We start from the raw sequence: 21137 nt of genomic DNA on the forward strand, positions 1-21137 counted from the left end.
CTAAAAGTAATCAGCAGATGGAACATACTAGATGAAATGGAGAATAAGCTACACATCTAGTCCACCGGATTACAGCAGATTAGAGCTCAGGCTGGGTTCTTTCCTGACCTACCTTGTTATCTGTACAGGAAAGAGCACAGCCAAGGAATGAGGAGATCTGGGTTCGACTTCTGGGCACGGGGTTTTCCCCTGTCTGAGCCTCAGTTCATCTGTGAAATGTTAGGTGTAGGGTAGGTGTACTCTTTGGGATCTTTACCTGAAAATGTTGAGTGTTGATATGTGCTATGTCAACATAAGCTGAAGTCAGTCTGGGTTGTTGGATCAGATATCTATGTTTGAGCCTGGCAATACGAGGAAATGTGCAGTGAGCAAAGCTCTATGCCCAGACATGGGCATTCAGTGCAAGCTGGTTCTTCTACACCCAACTTCCTCCCGGGCTCATTTTCTTTATATTGTCTGTTAGTTTTTAGTCATATGTTCTTATCCTCTGCCACTCAAGCATATTTCTTCTTTGTCTATAGTCTTCCTGCTGTAAAATTTCCTTTAGCATTCCCTGCTGGATAGCTCCCTCTCTCTTCATCTTTTGAGGATCCCCTTTTACCTTCTGGTTCTGTCCATGGAGTGTGTCCACTCTGGAACATTCTAAAGACAAATGGCTACCGTGCTGGGGCGATTGGAATGGCTGTCCTGGCCAGCTGCAAATCTGTCCAGGAGGCTGTGTTTTCTTCGGAACCATTCCTTTATTGAATAAATGTTCAGTGAATGAGACCAAGTCTAGCTCTCAAGGATCCCACAGTGGAGGTGAGAAGCTTTCTGACTTATCTTTGAACTGGTGGAAACCATAGTCAGTGAAAATCGGAGAGAAGAGCATTTTGCCTTCTAGAAATGAGCAATGCATTGTTAGGTTCTCTGCATGGATTCTTGAGCATCTAGGAAAACTGGTCACCTGGAAAACTTAAGCTTGTTGTGAAGACCTTGAAAAGGCGTGTTTCATTTCATCATATACCTGGACAGACACTTTAGGGATGAAGATGTCAGTAGGCTGCCTGGCAAGTGGCAGACCAGGAGCTGGTGGTCCAGATCTTCAAGAATGATGTGGCAGAGAGCCCAGGACACAGCATAAGCCCAGAGATATTATCCCCATGTGAAGAGGTCATTGGTAATGGCAGTGAGATTTGGTTTATTCCAGTAAAGATTTTCAAAAGTCAGGAATTTACCTTGAGAGTCCTTTTGCTTCCTCTTCTTTGTATTAAACATATATTCACCTTTCAGTCTTTGTGATTAGTCCTTTGGATTTTCCCAGTTATATATGCCTACTTGAAAAGTCCAGAAACATTTTGAAAGCTTTGACCTAAATGTGTAGTGCTTAAAAGCCTGGGCTCTGGAGCTAGATTGCTTCCTGCTTCTATCATTTAATACCTCGACTTCTTAATCTCTTTAGGCCTCTGTTGCTTCTTCCATAAAATGGAAATAAGAAAATTACCTATCTCCTTGTTGTGAGGATTAAATGAGTTAAGGCATATCAAGCCCTGAGAACCAATCCTGACACGTGGGAAGGCCACCTGAAATGTTAGCTGCTATTGTTATGTGCTGTCCTTACACAGTCGTACAATTGTGATTTGGAAAAGATATTAGAGATGAGCAGGTACTTTGCTTATCTTTTTAAAGAAACTTGGTAGTTTTGGAATAATTTTGGGTTTATAAAAACGTAGTTAAAGTTGTAGAGAATCTTCATATACCCCTTACCCAGTTGCCCTCATTTTTGACATCTTACGTACCTATGGTGTGTTTGTCAAAACTAAGAAACTGACATCAGTGCATTACTATATACTCCACACTCTATTTGGGTATCATCAGTTTTTCCATTAACGTCCTCTTTCTTTTCTAGGGTCCATTCCAGGGTTTCACATTGGTCCCTTTGACTGATTGATTTCTATGACTGATTGATTTCAAGTCAGCCTTAAAACTTTGCGGCCTCTCCCCCATCACCTTGATCCCTACCCCAAAGCTGGTTTGTTTCCTCTCTGTTGTGTCACTGTAGTGCTCTATATTTTATGCTTAGCACTTACCACCATTGTAATTCTACAGTCTGTCTCCCTCACAAGAATACAAACTTGTAAATTCAGGGACCATGCATGCATGCCTTGTTCTCATTGTATCCTCAGCCCCAAGCACAGAACCTGGCACGGAGTGGGTGCTCTATAAATGATTGTTGAATTAAAAGAAAAAATAGTTGTCATAGCTCTGTGGCTTTAAAATTTCATTATTTTTAATAGCTAAGGAAGGATTCTTTATAGAGAAGACTGTTATAATCTATACTGTTCAATGAATAAACTGAAGTGGCTGAGGATCAAGTGGGACCGAATGGGACACACCTTTCTAGTCCTCGCCCGCTGTTTTTGGGGGGAAGGACTCTGGCAAAGCAGGGCTTAAAAATCACCACAATCCAGCCATCTTGTTTTCTGGGAAGACTGAGACGCTGAAGTGAAGAGTGACAGTGCAGGGAAAAGCTGGAAGCCGCGAGAAGGTCAAAAAAGGATCGGGAAATGCCTTGATCCTGTCCCTGTTGTTGAGTGGATGTGTGACCACCAGCGAGGGACTCAGAGAGCTGGGTTTGGATTCAGGCCCTTCTACCATACACCTGTTTTCTTCATCTGTAAAGTGGGTTTAATGGTCAGTGATATCTCACAGTACTTAATGCTCACAAAACACCAAACTTTTACCTTGTGAAATTTAAGTGAGCCAAGGTGCTTAATTTTAGCGTAGCATAGGTTCTCAAGAAACGGAAAAAGAAGGCTTGAAGATTAGGAAACTTTATCCATAGAACTCATTTCAAGAAGACTGGGACAAATGGATGCAAAACCGAGAACAGTTATTCATAAGGAAATCTGTGACACCCAGGAAGGAAACCAGTGTTTGCGTTTCTGATAAGCAGGATATACTGTCTGTTTTTATTCTTGGAGGCTTTTATCATACAATACTACATTATGTTGCAGTCTGACTTTCACACAAATTGGATCCCGAAACTTCTTACAGGAATTAAAAATACAAACTCGTGGGCAGTATGTGTTTTATAAATTACAGAAAACAGTCGTGTAAAGACATGGCATAGGAAGTACAGTTAAGCCTGCGGCAGGCGCTGATACTAGGAGGAAGACGTGGTGGAGAAGGCAGCTGAGAAGGCACAGGAGCTAGGAAGCCAGACGAGACGAGCAGGTGCACTGGGCCAGGAGAGATGGAGGGCGTCCATCTCCAGTGGGAGGAAGTAGCTAAGGTCAGGGAACGCAGTGGCAGAATCACAGTGAAGGAAACCCTCTGGATAACCTTAATTTTTAAGGTTAGAGTTAAGGTTAGACTATTTTTTAAAGAGCAGTTTTAGGTTCATGGCAAAATTGAGAGGATGGGACAGAGATTTCCCATATCCCAACTGCCCCCACATAGGCATAATCTCCAGTAGCAACACCCCCACCAGAGTGGTACATTTGTCACAACTAGTGAATCTTCAATGAATGTCAGTATCACTCAAAGTCCATAGTTTACATTAGGGTTCATTTTTGGTGGTGTACGTTCTATGGGTTTGGACAAATGTATAATGACAGGTGTGCATCATTATATACAAAGTATTTCCAGTGCTCTAAAAGTCCTCTGTCATCTACCTATCCATCCCGCCATCCTCTACCCCAACTCCTGCCAGCCACTGATCTATATACTGTCTCCACATATATCCTTTTTATCTTGCCATTCATGGTCTTGTTGAATGGGACCAACTGACTTTTGGAACCTCATTTCCATTGCTTTTTTTCTTACTTGTCTTTGTCACAACATATTCTCCGTCTGGATTGCTGTTCCCTGCCATCATCACTTTGTTTGAATCCAAATTGATCTTCAGGGTCCAGCACCTCCTCCATGAAGCAGACCTTGATTTCCACACTTTGCCCCTCAGCAGGAGATAATTACTTCCTCTTCTGATCTCCCATGGCCCTCTATCTGTAGTGCTTGCATGGAACTGAGCACTTCCCACCTTCTCTTGTAGTTTTCTGTATGCCTATCGTATTTTGGGCTCTTCTTTAAGACATTTATTCCTGCCTGGAATATGGCAGACATACTTGTTGAATGGATGGACAGTTGCATGGCTGCATGAAAGGGTGGATATATTTGACACCTCCGACCCCACATTAAAACTTAGTTCCTTTAGAATAAGATTTTAACTTGTTCATCACTACACGCTGCAGTACCAGCACTGAGAAGGTATGTGTACCTTCTCATTCATTCATTCATTCATTCATTCATTCATTCATTCATTCATATTCCTTAGTAGACTTTCAGGCACTGTTTCAGGGTTGCAGCAGTGAATAGTCTATGTGTTGATAGTCTGCACAGAGAAAATAGTATTCTTTGGGATGTGTTTTCATACTTGTAAGGTTTATCTGGAATTTTTTTTTTGGCACATAAGGTCTAAGGATGAAATGATTTGTCTCATCTACATGTGTCATTGGAGTACAAAGCAAATGCTCTCTCGTTCTTTCTGCTGGTTTGTACTGAAGAGACCACTGGGCATAGAAAGGCACCATCTCAGATGATATGGCAGTTCCTTACTGACGTGAATCAGGGATAAACCACCTTTCTAGTTTTTTAAAAGATGGGGGCAGAATGCCATAGTGCTCATGGTGTGGCTTCCTTGCTAATGTTTGTACTTGTCTTTTTTAATATAGTGACAGAATGCATACTGCTGAGATGGTAAGTGGGAAAAAGAAGTGCAGCAGAGTAAACTGTCTGTTCCTCGGGGCCTTCTGTATTAATCACAGGAGAGTGTCACACACTGGCCAGAGGAGAGAGCCAGGTGACATAAATTCATGCCAGATCGAAATCAGAGGGGCAACGTTGGGAGGAATTTGATGATACTGTATTGGGGAAACTTAAGGTTCTGAGAGGGGTAGATCTGGAAGGATCATAGAGATCATTTAGTTTAGTGGTTCTCAAACTTGAAGGCACATCGAGTCATCTTGGAGGGTTTTCTGGGCCCCATCCCAGAAATTCTGATGGAGAAGATCATGAACTAGAATTTCTCACAAGCTCATGGGTGGTGCCAATGCTGATGAGAACCATTGACCTAAACCAGTGGCGGGTTGGTTGGTTTGCTTGTTATAGATGGGGAAATGAGATCGGAGGTAGGTGGAAAGGATTTGTGCAGAGTCCCACAGCTGCCAGGAGCAAAACAAGAGTCAAAACCAGGAATCCTGACTTGCAGTCTGTTACACACTGTCACCAGAGACTGTATAGGAGCAATATTATTTTTAGTTCTACGGAGTGATAGCTGGCATTCACCAGCTTTGCCTGATTTGGTCACAGACTTGTTTTCCAGCACCTCCCATTTGGTTGTCTCCAGCTACATTCTTCTTATTCAGTTAACCCATGTTTTTGACCACTGCTGTGCACTAGGAATTTCATTTAACTAGAGGTGGTGTAGCACTGTGGTGGTCTGTAAGTGTGGGCTTCAGCTGGGCAGACCTCGAGTGAATTACTGTTTCATTTTCTCACCTGAAAACGAGGCCAGTAACACCTCCTAGGGCTGAAGGTAAAGTGCTGAGCATGTACCTGGCTCTCAGTGTACACTCCGTGAATGTTTGCTCTTGTTGCAATCATTATTATTAAAGAGAATAAGATGTAGTCCCTATCCTCTCATGTGTAGATGGCTTCCTGAGTGTTGCAATGGAGAGAAACTGGGAATTAATGAAACAGAAACATGGATTGGAATTAGGAGAGCTGAGTTCATGTCCCAGCTCTGCCCCTTATTAGCTGTGTGGTCTTGGGCAAGTCACCTGATCTCTCTGAGCTGTAATTTGAAGCAGGGCAACTTAGTCTACTAGTGGAGACCATAATGAACAAGTGGAAGGATGGAAATTGAGAAAAGGTGCAAGTTTTGGGTTAACAGGGAGTGGGTCTGAGGAGTGGGCTGGTAGAAGGAGAGGGGTAGCACATGGCTCGATATTGGAAGGGGCAGCAGGCTTGGGGGTGGTCCAGTGATGGTTGACTGAGCTGGCCAGCCCAAAGAGGGGCTTTCTCGAAATGCAGGAGAGATGTCAGGGTCCCTACCAGTGGAGAGCCTCCAGGACTGGGAGGGAGGGCTGATTGAAGTAAGGTGGGTGCCAGTGTTGGAGCATGGCTGGGGAATCTGGCCAAGGTGACAGCGGCTGCCTTGCCTGGGGCCTTGAGGCCCATTTCACAGTTCTGCACCCTGGGCCAGCACAGGAGGCTGAAAGACAGTAACGTGATTGACCTTGGCACCTTGATTACTGGGTTTATTTAGCAGCAAAGGGATTAGATTAGATTAGAGAGGACTGGATATGATTGCTGAATCTTTCTTGATTAGTTCAGGAGTTGGGAGAGGCCTGGTTAGAAGATGGGGTGGTCCTGGGTCAGATGAAGATAATATCTTGCATAGGCCTCAGTTTCCTCATCTATAAAATGGGAGTGCTAATGCTATCTATTAAGTCTGGATTGAGGATTAAAATACTTGTCTGTGTGAAGGCACTTCATGGTTACGAAATACCAGAGAAGTGTACAATGTTCATATTGGTGTTCATATTACAAGGGAGCACCAAAGAGCTAGAGAAGAATGAGGGATGGAGGTGGAGCTGCCCACTGGAGTCAGGGAAGTCATCCTGGGGAGGACTCTGATGGCTGCTGCCTGAGGCAGGACAGGGATGCTGGGGTGATGGGACTGTGTGACAAGTGTGTAGGGTATAAGAGTCCATGAAAGCATTGGTGAGGCGGGCCAATGCAATGCACACTCTCCCTTTCATGTCCTTTTGGCACAGGTGTGTCGGGGAGCTCTGGTGGGGCAGACACTGCATACCCTCGGCTCACGAGTGCGAGAGGAACAAGGCTCTTGTGGTCCCACTAGGACACCTGTGTCGGTGGTGGATGGATCTCCTGGGCTGTCCAGGCTCTCTTCCAACTTCATAGCCAGTCTGCGCTTGGAGAGACCGCAGGGATTCAGCTCATTTCACAGATGGGGAGAGCAAGGCACCATGGGAAGTCTGTCCCCAGTGAGTGTACTGCAGGCCCTCAGAAGTGCCTCTGTGCTCTTCACAGCCTCCTCCCTAGAGCTCCTCCTCCCTTCTCTGAGGTCCTCTTAGTCTCCCCCCTCCCCGCATTGTACCGGTTTAGGCCGATCACTCAGGTTTTGCCTTTCTCCACACACCATCGTTGGTCTTTTTACTCTGTTGCTGAAGTTTTCTCTGAGCACCTTGCTGGTTACTGGCTATTTTGCTTTACAAGATCCCAGAATCTCCCTTTCTTCAGATCATAACCCAAGACAATACAGTATCATTGTTCCAGTGTTTCTTGTGCCCACTGTATCAAACTTCTCTTCCTTGGCTGGAATTAAACCCCTTGTAATTACTTACCTCTATGGTTCCCTGAACTGTGGGCCACACTATTGGTTAGTGAGTGAGAATACGTAAGACGGTTTGCATTGTTCAAAAGGAGAGGCGTAGATGACTTATGCAGCGTAAAGCATGTTTGTTGTCTCCATGTTTATTGCATGCCATTCCAGGGACTGGGGGAATAGGTGAATAAAGCATCGTTTCAGTGCCTGGGAGGTTGTGGTCTGCACAGGAAACAGACATGCAAACCAAACTGGGGCAACGAGTGAAGTGTTGTCATCCGGGTGTGTGTGCACAAAATGCGGAGGAAGTGTCCCGGCAGCAGGGCTGCAGACTGGTGGCTCTGTGGACATCGAGACATGTTTCTCCACAAAGAAAGAAAAAGAGACACTTTTAAAAGCCTTAATATGGGCCCTACATAGCTTCAGTTCTCCTCATTCCCTATTAATTATGGATGCTGACCCCCAGGGCTCTTGACTTTGCCACCCCTGAAGCCTGTACTGAATCGTCCATAGTGGTCTTATTTTAGGTTGCCTCCATCTTCAGAGTAGAAATTCCTTCTTTGGCTCATCTATGTACCTCAGATAGGCAGCCCTCCATCTTAGTACTGCCATCTCCTCCCAGGCTCCTGCTTCAGCTCCCCAGCTCGTTTCTTGCCTTGGCCCCAGTGCCACTGGGGGCTTGGAGGGCTGTCCAGGCTGGTCTCTCTCCCTTGTGATTCCAGAGCCGCGGCCCTTCTGGAGGGCCGTATCTGGGACACACTTGTTTGCCCAACGCATTGCTGGGCACTTACAGTTTCCTCCCTTGCTCTCATATTTCCATTTAAAGCCCTCTTGAGCAGGTCTGAGTGTCTCCTGCCAGCAGCATTCCTTCTGATTTACGGGAACCCCATTTCTCATCCTGCCAGGAATCTAGCATGAAGGGGACTTCGTCATAGCCTCTCTGCGCCTCTTCTGTCCTCCAAGAGCATGACCCCTGGCTGGAGAAGTGATCATTCTGGTCCCGTCCTTCCTCATCGCCCTTGGCTCCACATGTGAGGCTTTCTTTCTCATCCTCCTTTTGCTCCTTTTCCGTTCAGCCTCATCCTGCCTTGGGTCCATTGGGCAGACAATGGCACCTTGTTCTCCTTTGCCTGGCACCTGTGCCTGATGATCAGCAGTAACTTGTGCAGCCATGTGGAGGGTTGGTTGACTCTACTTTTAGGAGGAAGTCAGAATGGCTGTCTAGCAGTGCCTGGGACAATCAGAACCTGTTGGTTTGATTTCCTAATTAATTTCTAGGCACTATCCTGTTAGGAGAAAATTAAGGAGAACCATTTTGTGAATGGGGCATATTCTTTTTTTGAAACTTAAAAATATAAAAACCATCCTGGCTAGTGGGTCACACAAATGCAGTTTGCTGACGTGGTTCTAGCCTCCCAGTGGGTCCAGGCTGTTCATCCTCTTTTGTAATTGTTCTTCTCCACGAGGTAACTCCTTCATTGTTCCTCATAATTTTCTATTTCATGCTGTCCAAATATTATAAATGGCTTCTTGCTGAAACACTCCTGGCACCTTGGCTATGCCTCTGATATAGAACTTAAAGCATGTTGTATTGTGAATATATGCTGAGATGTCTCTTTTTTGTGTCTTCTTTATCTCTGCCTTTCCAGCCCCAGCACAGTTCCTGAATGGTACGTAGTAGATGCCCAGAAAATTTATGTGCACATTTACCCCTTCAAAATGACTGTGCTCAGAGCATTGCTCGTCAAAGATTTGTTTCTTGGGCCAGGAGCATTGGTATCACGTGGGACTTTTTAAAAATGAAGAATCTCAGCTTCACCCCAGAATCTGCATCTCAATAAGTCCCCCAAGTGATGTGTGTGCACAGTAGGATTTGGGAAGCACTGCTCTAGAGTTCAGCTCTGCTCTTTTGAGAACGGACTTATTTACAGGCATCTCCTCCCCATTTTTTCCATTGGTAGGAAATTCTTGGTGACGGACCACGGGTATTTTTAAATTTAGAAATGAGCCTAGTAGGCCAACACAGTTTATTTCCCATGTGGCACCAGCTGCCATCTTGCCTAGCAGAGTCTATGTGGCTGCCATTGCTTTTGGGGTGGGGTGGGGTGGAAGGAGCAAAAATGTGTTTAGTACGTGTTGTATGCCAACCTCTCAGGTGAGGCATGATGGTCTCAGCTGAAGGGCACATAGGGATCTTTAAGGCCAATGATTCTGATTTTTCAGTATCAGCCAGAGAATTTAAAATATATATACATGCCCTGCCCACTCCCCCCCATCCCCCCCAGGCCTGAATCACAAACTCTGAGAGTTAGGCTTGGTCACGAGTACTTAGTAAAAGTTCCCTAAGTGTTTCCGTCAGGTATCCCTGGTTAAAGATCCAGCAGTTTAGGCCAGTATCCTGTTGTACAGATGAAGAAATTGAGGCTCAAAGAGGTCACTCAGCCCCTCAAGGTCACATAGATTTGAGTGCACAGCCAGGATGGATCCGTGTCCTTTGCCTGAGCACACACTTCTCAGCACTCTAAACTTCTTGCCAGCCTACAGTGATGGGTAGGAAGTGGAACTGGGTGAAGCGGTTGCACCCTTGTCCTTGGTGCTCTGAGGCTGACATGTCACAATGTGGCGAGTGACTTGGCAGCCTGGCTGTGGAGAACAGACACCTAGTCACGCGCTGTTCCTCCCATTCCCTCTCCACCTTTGCCCTCCTTCCTGGTGTCTGTTTTTGGGGCTATGATTGGAGAGGCTTGAGCAATGTCGACAGCTCCCAGTGACTAAGGCAGCTGCCACGGCATCTGGTGTCCTCCGTCACCTTTGCAGAGCGGTGGACAGCTCTCTTACAGGCAGTAGCAAAAAACCCCAAAAAACAAAAACCGGAATTTTCTCTGTTTTTCCACTGTCTCCTCAATGCCAGGGTTTTGAATGGGAAGCCTGGTCAGCCCTTGCTTCTAGTCATGCCAACCAGCAGCAAACAAAACGGGAGGTTGGCTGCGGCTTTGCAGAGACATCCTATGGACGGGTGTACAGCCATCATGGGGGAGGGGGGAAGGGATGTGATCGGCACTCTGATTACGTGGCAAGCTGGAATGGGGGACAGGAATAGAACTAATTACCATGATAGCTGCCATTTATGGAATGCTCACTGTGCTGGATACTCTGCCTGAGTTAAATTTCCATTATTCCTCCAACAGCCGTGAGAGGCTGGGGAGGTTTGATGCTTTACCCCACGTGGCAGACTGGGATGTGAAGCCAGTTCTGCTTGATTTCAAACTCCAGGTCTTAGCTGCCATGCTACACTGCTTCCCCGGCTGGTCCTGAGCTCAGCCTCTCTCACCTGCCCCTCCTAAGTATTTAACCAAAAAGCCCATGGAAATAGATAGAACCTAATATTTAAGGACACATGATAAGACATGTCCCAAACTTGCATCAAATGGTGGAAGATTTCTGCTTCCTGAAGGTGTTCCAAGAGAGACCATGTGCCTCTTGGTGGGAGACTGTCAGATGGGGGTTCGAGTGGCCAAGACTTTGTGATTCTAACTGGAGGATCCAATCACAAAACAATAGAAAGTACATAGGTAAAAATGTATAGATTGGGCAGTGGTAAGGAGCTGGTTTTTGACTTTGTGTGGCCTACTTTAAGCCATGAGAGCTGTGCCTGGATGTTTTCTGAGTGCCCCAGATGTGCCATGACTGTCAGGCTCTGATGGTGTCCTGGGCGTGAGCATTTGTCCACAGGAAACGAACTCCTCTCTCAGCCGGGATGTGGGGACATGCTCCCATGAAAAGATAAACTTTCCAAGACCAGACAGTGTGGGGAAAGTGACAAGAGTGGCTCTTGGGAGCTTAGAAGAAGGGGGTGGTTTCTGTGAGCAGGGACTTGTGCTTTTTTAGTATTGGACTTGAAATCGACTTTGAAGGACACATACGTAGACTCCTTCAGGTTGAGCACACTGAGCTGTGTGCTGGGAAGGCAGGTGGGGCGGGCCCTAGTGTGGAGGGCCTTGGATGATAAGGGGCTGAAGAATGAGTCTCTTGGCCTTCTTCCTAAAGTTCATAGGGAGAAGTTAAAAGTTAAACCTTGTTTTTTTTTTTTTTTTTTTTGCAAGGAGATGGGGAAAGAGCCAGGGCACCTTCTCTAATTCCATAAGCTTTTGCTGTGTGGCTATGATGGCCTGAGCTGGCAGAGCTGACCTTTGGGGGTGAGCAGGAGTGAGCTGAAAGGGGTGGGCAGGGAGAAGGTGCTGTGTAGGTAAAAGCTTGGGGGACATTTGGTTAGCTCAGTGGGCTTGAGGTAGCTCTGCTCTCCTTGATATTGACAAAGCTGGTGGACCTGGATTGAGGGCCTTGGTGTGTGAAGCCAGAGAGATCTGGGAGCGATCCCAGTACTTTGGTCTCTGTGGCTGTCTGGTACCTCCTAGTAACTGGAAGCCCGGGAAGTGGAGTGACTCGAAGCTCTTGAAAAAAAGTTCCGTTTTATCTCTATCCCCCCCCACCCCACCTCCTTCAGCGTGAGGTTCCTAGATTCCACTGTGTATTACTAACCTATCAGGTCCTTTATCTTCCTCCCGCCGCTTCCAGCTGGTTGCAGTGCTGAGAGAATTGGAGAGTATGTTTTAGCATTCTGTCGGAACAGTCCAGGGATGCCAGCTTCTGGGAAATACACATTGCTGCTGGTGAGGAGCCTGTGAATCAGGAATGCATGACATGATTTGAGCTCTGCCAACCCTTGTTTAATAATTTGCTTATCCATGCCCTCTCATTAGGCTCCATGTTTTGAGGGCAGCCTCCAGATGTTAGTCAGCTCTTGTTTCCAGGCACTTAACACAACATAGGGCCCAAGCCAACTAATGGCACAGTACATTTTTGCCAGAGGTATGAGTGAAGGACTTCTCTCATCTGCCTTCATGTGCTATCCCAGTGTAAGTTATTTCTTACCTCCTTTGAAAGTAGAAGGATGGTTGAGAGAGTGCCAGGAAAGTTCCCTTAAATTCGGAAGCTAGAACGTTTGGAAGAATTCATGGAAGAATTCTCATGGGAGTATCTGGGTAGCTGGTAGCCAGCTGAACCCTTGCTCATGTGTAGCAACGTTACAAACCTGGGCCAAGGCATGCAGTGCACACCTATCTTTAAGTAGCAAGTCTCAGTACCGACCGTCGTTCCAATGTCATGATGTCCAAGTAAAGGGCCAGGAGCGTTCATGTGTCTGCCTCTAAGAAGGGTTGAGGTAAGAGGAAATGGTCAGTGGGTGTGATGTAGGGAGGACAATCCTTAGGCTGTTATTTTAGTTAAACTCCCCACTTTTTTTTTTTTTTACAGAATAGCAAAGCAACATCCTTAAACCATGGAGTTGCCACTTGTCATGGGGAAATTGGCCCATCTTGTAGCTGAGTTAGATCTCAAATCTTTTTTTTTTCATGACAAGGTCATGATTCAGTTTCATTTGAAGCCTCCCGTCCTCTGGGCCTCTTCTTCTTCCCAAACAGAGGAATTTTGCTGTCATTCTTGTCAAATTTATGCGCAAAGGTAGTCTTTAGTGGATATGCAGGGAGAAAAACCAGATGGATACAGTACTGCAGCAGTAGACCTCGCCATGCAGTGTTTCAAGAGACACGTTAGCTAGAGCTGCTGCCCTGGGCCACTCATCCGAGAAGCCTGGCTATATTTGGAGGCTTTCAGGTGGAAGGATGCTGAGATGTGAGACAGGGGCATGAAGCTGGAGCTCCTGACGCCCTAGGCTCCTGGCGACAGAGCTCAGACCTGCGGGTTTTTGGTGGGTCGTGCTGTGTGATCCTTTCCTACTTAACAAAGCGAGGACCCTGTGGAGTGTGAAACCCTGGGAGATGAGTGCTGCATCAGTGCCCAGGTTTTGAAAGGCTCTAAACGCCGTGATAGTGACAGCTAAGTTGTTGGACATTATGAGAGGGAGTGTTAAACACAAGCACAGGAGCACTATAGGGTTTTGGAAATCCCTAAAAATGGCGATCCCTGAGAATGCTGCTCTGAGCTCAGAGAAATGTTCACACATGGTCACTGGTCTATGTCCTCGGCCCTGTTTGTAGAGATGCCTTCTTTTTCAACTCCTTTTGGTGGCACAGGGAGAAAACGGTTGAGTTTTTAAGCCAAAAAGGCCTGATTGTGAGTTTGTGCTCTGTTACTTTATAGCTCTGTGACCTTGGGAATGTTATTCCTCCCCCCTGAGCTCCAGATCTTTCATCTGTAAAATAGAAGGAAAATATTCTTATCTGGTAGGGTGGTTGCAGGGCTTGGAGCGAAAGTCCTACCAAGAGTCGGTGCTGGCATCTACATCATCCCTGAGGGATATAAATGATAAATGTCTATTACATTGTTTTGTATACCTGAAACTAATAAAAAAATAAGTAAAAAAAGTAAAAATATATAGATATATATCTGAAAAAAAAAAGTCAGTGCTGGCACGTGGGAGGCACCCAATAAATGACAGTCGTGAATGTGAATCTTCTTTACCTGCCTTTGTTCCATCTGCAATGGGTAACACTCCCCCCATATGCCCCACAGTGTGCGGACTTTGTGCCTTTGCTCATGTAATTTTCACCTTCTAGAAAGCCACCTCACTTTCACATGTTCATGTTATTTCCATTTGTTCCAGTTAAGCCTCTGCATGGTTTCTGGAAGGTCCTCCCCAGGCTTCCCCAGTAAGCAGTGGTCTCCTGCCGTCCCCTCTTAATATGGCTCATTTCTTACCGAGTGCTGGGAACTATGAGTTCTGCTTCTGCCCATCTCACCTGTCAGCTCCATGAGGGCAGGGTTGTGCCCTCCTTGTGGCACGGAGCATAATGCCTGGCACCTAGTGGGTCCCCAGCAAATGAGTCTTAGGTGACTGAAAAAAGTGATTGGGCTGATGGCTGGCATTTCCCTGGCTTTAGAAACCAGAGAGGAGAATTAAAAATGGTTTAGGAATGGAGTGTCAGGCCTGCGGGTTCCTATTTCCTCGTTCAGGGTGCAGGTTGGGATTGCCTGGAGCCACAGTTCCTTGAGACTTACCACCTCAGGCCGAAATCTGCCTCCTTTAATTACCTCCTTTCCAGGGAACAGGAGTCCTTGTTGTCTGCCCAGAAGCAGCTAATTATAGCTCCAACCTCCTGCCTTGGTGCGCTTCTAGGCCACAGGCTTGTGCAGCCTGAGCTGTCTGTTGATTTTGGGGTTTCCTCAGGGATTCTTTACATTTTCAAGTTTTCATTAGGGACTGCTTTTCGTTTTGAAGCCAGTGAAGAGAGTTGAGGGGCAAGATTGTATAGGAGGATGTTAGGAGAGAGTTAAAGAGCTTGGGGAGAGAAGTGGAAAAGGGGTTTTTTTAAAACGGGGCAAAGTATTTTACAAAGGGACCTCGTTGTGTACTTAGAGATCTCCATAAGAGTGACATTTTGTGATGGTTTCCCCCAAAAAACCCCTTCACATTTGACTTTCGTGACCTCTGGGTCATGCTATTTGCAGCTATGTTTTCCTTTGAAATGTTTTCTTCTTCTTTTTAAAACATTTTAAAGGATGTTAAAAACAAATGCCATAGTAAAAATAAAATCAAATAACACAAAAGCATTTATATTAAAAAAATATATAAAACAGACAAGAATTTCTTGTTCCATCTCTTCTAGTCCCATTCCTCACTTGTAACCACTTTTTGTTTTTAATTCTTCTAGTGGTTATTGTCGTATCTCTAAATAATATTTGTATATCTTTAGTTTCTGAGTTACTAGTTTCATAATTTGTGAGTTATGTTTTTATGTTACCTTTTGCATCTCCAGCATTTATAATGGACACATGTATACCTGCAGTTGTATAAGGTTTTATAACCATAACTGAGCCTCCTGTGCTGTGTCTGTGGGTTGATTTCAAAAGCTGAAAACAATCAACATTTACATTATGATTTCTAGGCAAATATTGCTCAATACAGGGCTAAGTCATGTGCTGTGGTTTCATTTCCTTTTCTAGGGTTCTGAGGTCACCACCTTTAAGCCACTTACAGGGGAATGAACTTTCCCTTACCATCAAAATCTAACAGATCCTTCTAATTATCCTCTAATTGTTTAAAATTATCACAGATTTTTGTTTGTTTTAGTTAGATAATGAGATTCTTGCTTATATATATAAAACGTGTTTTTTTTTTTTTTTTTTAAATTTAAAATTACACATATCTTTTTTGGTTGGGAGAAAAACACTAAGTAATTGTTGTTTTGCCTGCTTGTAATCTATTCTGTGTTTTTTTCTTGAAGTCCCATCAACTTTTTAAAAATTTTTATTTTGGACTGATTTCAAATTTCGTTCATGATTTCTCATGCAGTCTTTTGTCTTTTTTCTGGAGTTCCTGATTGCCTTCTTCTATGTAAACCACTGTGTCTTTATCATAACTCCAGATATTTCCAGGCTCTCCTGGAGGAGTCCTGAGTCATGCCATTAGCTGTTGGCTATACTTATTATTCAAAAGAAGGTATATTATTAAAATATTGTCCACCCATATTTCTTTATACATATTCTTAATGGACAGTTTTGTTTGCTCTTTTTTTCTCCACTGAATATTCATAAACATTTCCAGACTATTTTATAATTCTTGTATTTTTAATGGCCACTCTCATAGTCCATTGAGTGGATTACTGTTTTAAAATTTCACCATTTACATGTTTTTTGATATGGATTATTGCCAATGATCTGCTCTTATAAATAACACTGTTATGGACATTTTAATGCACAAGGCCTTTTCCATTAATTTATTTTATGAATGCTTAGTAGGGAAAGAAAACTGGGAAACCTATGTCATCTTTGAGGACATAGTCCAATGATTATGCTTGTATTCTAATAGGGATCGCCTGGCATTTCTTACTAAATTTTTTTTTTTTTTTGGAAAGAGGCGGTAGGAAGCAGGAGAGAAGCACCACTTCTGAATCAGCACCTTGAGTTTTCTTGGCATCTTTAGGAAGCTATAGTGTGACTTACTGCAAACCTGGTACTATCTAGAAATCCACTGAGTATCGCTCTCTTTAAATGAGTCCTCTGGGGTCAGCCGAGGCTCTGTGACTTATGCTCATGATGTTCTTTGTCACCCAGAAAACTTTACGTAATAATTTTTTTGGCCAAGTGTTATCCAACATGATCACCGCCGACTGGATCCACCTCCTTATTCCCTGGAATTATCTCTCAGAGACTATTGGAAAACTCAAAATTATTCTCAAAAATCAAAGATGTACTTGCATTAAGAATATTCTATAAGATCTACAGCTGCTTCTACATGTAATTTATAAGGCAGGGATTTGAGGAATGGCAGGATTATTAGAACAAAGGGACCACTGTGAAGGAATCCACAGTCATGGGAAGCCTAAATGTGATATAATGAAAAGACTGTCTTATTGTTTTATTGTCATCCTGCAGCATTGCATTACTATAAAACTTCATCAGTTTGGCAGCATTTACTCTATGGTATTTACAAAGTCTGAGTGATATAATGACATAAATGGGACCCTTGTCTTTGAAAAGCTTTAAATTCATTGATGAACACTGATCACATGCTAAACGATATGTACCCAGTTGCACTGTGGGAAAACTATGAGCTTAATGAGTCACAGTCTAATTCTTTTGAATAGTGAGTGACAGAATTGTATTGAAGGTGACGGGGAGGTACATAGGCACAGCATACACCGTGTTTCCCTGAAAATAAGACCTAACCGGAAAATAAGCCCTAGCATGATTTTTCAGGATCACATCCCCTGAACATAAGCCCTAATGTGTCTTTTGGAGCAAAAATTAACGTAAGACCCAATCTAATTTTGGGGAAACACGGTAGTAGCTTGTAGAGGATATGGTCCAACAGTCCCATTTTACTGTGGGAAAAAGGGGACCTGGAGGGGAGAAGTACTCACTCAACGTCAGGCAAGTAGTTAATGGCAGAACCAAGTCTAGACAACATGTCTCCTCTCTTCTAGCTCATTCTTTTCTTATGCAATCTTTTATGATTTACAACATTTGCAATTTTATTTCTAGGTGTGTAAACTATACTTTGTGGAACTGGAAATTAGAAAACATTTCTATCATATAGAAAGATACAGGATATTTAACAATGGAGAGAATACATTTGCTTGGAATGGAATCAGGCAGAATCTAAGCTCTGAGACACAAGGAATCATTTCTGAGATGAGAGAAAGTGTAGGCAAGCCAGGACCCTTTCTTAGAATATAATTGGAACCATGTTGTTGTTTCTGGTCTTTGGGGAATTTGGGATTTTGTTTTTGGCTAAGACACTTCCATTCTCTAGAACACAGATTCCACATCTATCAAATAAGAGAGTGAGACCTGATGTCCTGGGCTTTGAAGACCCTTCAGCTCTGAGCTCTGTGAGCCCATAATTCTGGGTTATGTCCCATGGTTAAGATGACTTGAAAAAAAACGAAAGACGTTGCTGAATCACTACTGTCGTCACCTGCTTTGGTCTGGCTGGGAAGTAGGTCAAAGCTCGGCAGACATGAACATGTGGTTGGCTGTAGTTGTGAGCTCTGCCTAGGTCCCCTTTGTAGACACCTGTCTCAGAAAGGGTTCGGCGGGAAGGGCTGACATTCAGAGGTGGGGAAGGGCATCTTTGTGGTTCCAAGTATTACAGGCAAGGAGGGTGATTGGTAAGAGAAGGAGCCATTTGGGGATGGGAGGCACATGAAGGAAGCACAGCTGGGGACTGGTAGAGAAAGGGAGAAGGAGGCTTTACTGACCGCTTGTCTTGTGTTGTGCGCTGGTGAATATTCCTTTTTTTTTTTTTTTAAACTTTCCAAACACACTGGGGACTAGGTGACATTATTTGGATTTAAGGATGAAGAGATTGGGGCTTGGAGAGGTTTCATTATTTGTCCGTTAAGCTGCTGGTAACTGAGAGTGGAGGGAGTCAATGTTGGGTCTGACTCTAATTCTTTCCTTTCCACAGTCAAGCGTGCTGTGTTCTAGGTGCTGGGGATATAGTGACGAAGGAGACAGGCAAAGTCATGGCCTCACATTGCTTGCAGTCTACAAAGTGAGACAGACAACAAAGTAAACAAATCCATCCTTTCAGAGGGTGGGAAAGTGCTGCTCAAGAGAAGACAGACGCGTTAGGCGACAGCAAGTGACCGAGTTACATGTTGTGTTTTTACATCCTAGTCCATAAACTGGTGCACGAATGAGATAGTTGACCCAAGGGACACCACACAGCTCTGGATTGCAATTCCTGAGGTGAGAATTTAGCCCTGGCTATGAGGCGAACCAACTGTATTACTTGGAGAAGTCACCTCCCCATCATTAATATCGAGGAAAGTAATCCCTGTCCTTTCTACTTCACTGGATGAGGAGTGAAGAGGGAGTGAGTCATTTTGTTGTGCAACTGTTTTTAGAACCTTGATAGGTTATAAAAATACAGGGAGTTGTGTTTGTGTTTGTAACAGCTTTGGTTAACTTTTAAAGGAATAACTTCTTCCTTCATTACCTTTTGTGTGCTTTGAGGAAACCTGTTTCATTTGGTTATTTCCTTATTCCTAGAATGAGGGGAGACTGAGAACCCCCATGGCATCCTCAGAAGACTTTGGATCAGAATTGTCAGCATCAGGGGGCTACTGGCGGTGAAGGGCAAAGGGCTGGCCTCTAGTTGTGTCACTGGAAGTGGGAGAGGATGGGCTAGGGGAGCAGCAGCTGGGGTCAGGGAGATGGATTGCATTACTACAGTCCATTACTGTAGCTAGGGGAGGTGGGAGTCAGACTGGGGCTGATTTCAGATTTGCACAGAGTGGGGCAGTTGGGCAGCAAATACTTATTGAAGGCTTACTGTGTGTCAGGCTGTGGCTGAGGAGGGAGAGGCGTAAGAGATACAACGAATCAAATCAGCATTTGCCGTGAGCTTGCCCTAGGTGGAGAGACCTGGATGCTGAGGAGGCAAGTGCTTCTAGCCCTTAAGGAGCATTCCACCCAGTAACTAATATCTGTCCTGTTCCAAAAAGCATGTATATCAGCATTCAGTTTAGTAGTTGAGTTATCCATGTATAGATGATATTGAAATGTGTATAATGTCCTGCTGAAGAGACACCAGCTTTGCTGGGAGAACCTTTTCATTGTTGGATTGAGGGGAGGTTCAGGGGGGACTAGGAAAATTGGGGTGGGTGCGGACACTTGGGGGCCTTGAAAGAGAAGCTGTTTTCCAATCGGCAAGGGAATATTTAAATATTTTAGCAACCCATGTTGCCATATCTCTGAGTACCGGTGAATATCATCCTTGCATGAGGTTATTCATTTATCTTTTAGTGTCATCAGTGTAATAACTGATATACACACGAGGCACAGAGGAGGGAATAGTTGGAAAGGCTTCATGGGGTCGGTGATGCTTGAGTTGGGTTTTGTAAGATGAATAGGAGTTTGGTAAAGGGAGAACCTGTAAGAGCACCAATGCGTGAAACAGTACAGAACTTGACTGGACAATTGAAACGTTGGGGCTTCAGGGATTTTGTTCTCAGGTGACTATGAGCACAGTGGTACCACTGAAAGATCAGGGAAGAAAGGAGGAGGAGCGGCCCATCCATTTTATCCCTCCCACAAGGGAAGGGAAAAGGTCCCGAGTTGGGGGAGCAGGCGATTTTTATTTTTACGTTTGTTTTTACATAATAACTGCCGGGTGCCAGGTGTTAGGCACTTTGTTCTCATTGTCTCTAATCTTCAGTAACCCCATGAGGCAGGGATTGTTATCCTTTGCTCGTGGAGAAATCAGAACTCAGTATGTGTCTTGCACATCACGCCATGGCAGGCAGGAACAGGATGTGTCTGACTGCGAAGCCAGAATGTTCCATTCCTACACAGTGCTGCCTCTGTGTCCCGTGAGTTTGTAGTTGCATCCGTGCGGAGTAGGGTGCTTTGCCTGCATAGAAGTGTAGGCTTATAACAAAAACTGGAGACACCAGTATCCTCTTCGGCAGAATGGGGGCCTGAGTCCTTGCTCCGAGTGTTGGCAGGACTCAGTGAAGAGGGAGCCTCGGCTCACGTGATTTCCAGGCCCTCGGCAAGACCACTCATGGGGCGATGGCTTCCTCAATCTGTCTGTCCTGCTGTGCCTGATCCTTTGACTTGACTTTCACTCTTGCAAGATGTCCTCTTGACGTTGACAGAGAGAATACGTTGGTCACAGGGTTCCTGTGTATTTCTGGTCTTGTGACAGGGCTTTCTCAGAGGAAATCAATAACACGGTTCCCGGTTACGATTTGGCCTCTCCTGTAACTTGAGTTTAGGGAGAGACTGTGTCAGTCATGCTGAGGATAGTGTGTCAGTTTGTGTGCCCTTCATATTTCTTACTAGACGTTAATGTTTGTGTTTTGGTACTCCTCCCCTAAGAATTAAAACAAGGGCAGAAAAACAAAACCAACTGAGAGACAGCATAGCATGCTGGTGAAGAGCACAGACCTTGTGCCAGATTGGCCAGATTCAGTTCCCAGCTTTGCCACTGCCTAGCTCTGTGTCTACCTATGCCTCAGTTTCCTCATCTATAAAATGGGAATAATGATAATGGTACCTGTTGGTCAAAATCCAAATTTTTATAGGGGCTGTTGGAAAGGTTAAAGAATTAATATTTGTAAAGTGCTTAGAAAATTGTAGGGCATATAACAAGTGCCCTATAAGTGTTTGTTAAACAATAGCAGCAACATTTTCTAAACTGACTCTACCCTGCACTGCCATTTACGATAGTACGTGCTGTGATATGTTAGTGCATTCTGGTTTTTCTTTAAGACCT

General features: G+C 44.6%; 1 protein-coding gene across 6 annotated transcripts in view; it reads left to right on the top strand.

Moving 5' to 3' along the window:
- Positions 1-21137, top strand: part of LPP (LIM domain containing preferred translocation partner in lipoma) — a 652405-nt gene that overhangs the window by 16117 nt on the left and 615151 nt on the right. The window contains exon 1 of one of the 6 annotated variants that reach the window (XM_019752113.3): positions 8322-8421. The exons of the other annotated variants lie outside the window; for them this stretch is intronic. The gene's annotated coding sequence lies outside the window, so the exon portion shown is untranslated. Of the gene's footprint in view, positions 1-8321; positions 8422-21137 lie in introns of those variants that run through there. 6 annotated transcript variants of the gene reach the window in all.

Source organism: Rhinolophus sinicus, chromosome 17 (genome assembly GCF_057876585.1).
Source record: "Rhinolophus sinicus isolate RSI-liver-muscle chromosome 17, RSI-T2T, whole genome shotgun sequence".
Lineage (NCBI taxonomy): Eukaryota > Metazoa > Chordata > Mammalia > Chiroptera > Rhinolophidae > Rhinolophus > Rhinolophus sinicus.